General features: G+C 33.0%; 1 protein-coding gene across 1 annotated transcript in view; it reads right to left on the bottom strand.

Annotated features, from left to right (window-relative positions):
• Positions 1 to 1,807, bottom strand: part of LOC107755803 (glutamate receptor ionotropic, kainate 2-like) — a gene marked incomplete at both ends in the record, with an annotated part of 12,480 nt that overhangs the window by 5,774 nt on the left and 4,899 nt on the right. The window lies entirely within an intron of this gene.

The following is a 1,807-nucleotide window of genomic DNA, read 5'->3' as shown; positions in this document are numbered from 1 at the left end:
ACACACACACTCTCTCTCACACACACACACACACACACACACAAGATCAACACTGAGAACAAACTTTAAGACACTAAAGGCAAAACCGGTGTTTTCATGCGCAGGTCAGTTTTTGCTTCCATATCATGTCTTCTTTCAGACTAATGGAAAGAAAACATCCAAAATACACATTTAACTGTTTATTTTATTGCACTTTATCGAACTGCTTCTGTGTGTGTGTGTGTGTGTGTGTGTGTGTGTGTGTGTGTTCTGAATGTGAACAGAAGTACAGGTGGATAAAAGTGTTCAGGCTCAGATTACAGCAACCCAATCAAATCTGTTTGTACATTGGGGTCTGAATGTTTGAGACTGTATTGGACATCTGGGATTTTTCCTGCACTCATAAAAATATGGTAAAATTTAGGTAAAATGTACAAACATTTAGGTAAATATTTAAGCTAAACAGTATTTAATTTTCCTGCCACCAAATATAAAAATATTGACTGTAAATAATGTAGTGTGGTGTGATTATTTTTATATTTTATATTTAATTTTCTTATCACCAAATATAAAAATATTGACTGCAAATATGGCGTGTTGCAATTTTATTAATATTTTTTAAATATTTTATTTTTCTTGTAACATTTATAAAAATCATTTTTATTTATTTATTAAATAATGTGGTATAGTTCAATTGTATTTATATTTTATAAATATTTTATTTTCCTTTCCACTAAATATAAAAATATTGACTGTAAATAATGAGGTGTGATGCAATGACATTGCTATTCTTTATATATTTTAGTTTTCTTGCCACTAAATGTAAAATATCGACTAAATAATGTGGCATGGTGCAATAATATTGATATTATATATATACTTTAGTTTTCATTTTAATATCCCATGAACCCTTTTCTACTATAAAGAACTAATTTTAAAGGTTCTTCATGGAGTCATAGATGCTAATCAATAATTTGTATTTTTAAATAAAGAAAAATTAAATACAATTCTGATTTGAATCAAAGTTATGCCATAAAATGAATATGTAATATTGTGCATTATTCCTATGTGTCTAATCAAGTGTGTGACTGATAACTGATGCATCAGAAAGAATGCTAAATAAAGCCGACTGCCGTGTGTTTGTGTAGAGCTTGAGGAACGTCTCTATGTGCGTTCTGGGATTTGTAAAGTCTCTTCTGTGTGTTTGGAGGTAAATTGGGGCTTTTCTAATCAATACAGCAGTTGAAAGTCAATATTCCAATTATAGAGCAGAACAAGTATGCTATAGTTCAACATCGAATCATTCAGAACCAGAACACTTACCCAGAATGCCTCACAAACACACTCACTGTGCATATTCCAATCTAACTTAGGTGACAGTCGTGGCTTTTCTTTCGTATCATGTGGCCGGTAACATTAAGAATCGACGCCGAGCTTTAACAAACGCTTTACATCAGCACTTGTTCGTCTCCGTAAACAGAGCCTGATTGATTTCAGAGGATTTCCATTTAATACAGATGAGTCTGGAGACTCCCGTGAGACGTGGCCATAAACGCTGAGAGATATTACAGCAGGACAGAGAGATATTACAGTGAGACAGAGGTTGAAGGGGAAAGCAACAGTGAGTAATTATGGGATATCCAGAGGGCTTCAACAGAACATCACCATCGACGACAGACAGAATCAGGAAACGCTGCCATTCGTCTCTCCATTCCGGAGCATTAACAGCATACTGAACTGAACATACTGAATATTTTTATATTTAGTAGCAAAAAAAAAAAATTATATATATATATATATATATATACAGGGGTTGGACAATGAAACT

Source organism: Sinocyclocheilus rhinocerous, unplaced genomic scaffold, assembly GCF_001515625.1.
Source record: "Sinocyclocheilus rhinocerous isolate Xijiao unplaced genomic scaffold, SAMN03320098_v1.1 scaffold17226, whole genome shotgun sequence".
NCBI classification, from domain to species: Eukaryota; Metazoa; Chordata; class Actinopteri; order Cypriniformes; family Cyprinidae; genus Sinocyclocheilus; species Sinocyclocheilus rhinocerous.
Note: the sequence above shows the minus strand (reverse complement) of the source record. Positions and strands in the feature narration are given on the sequence as shown.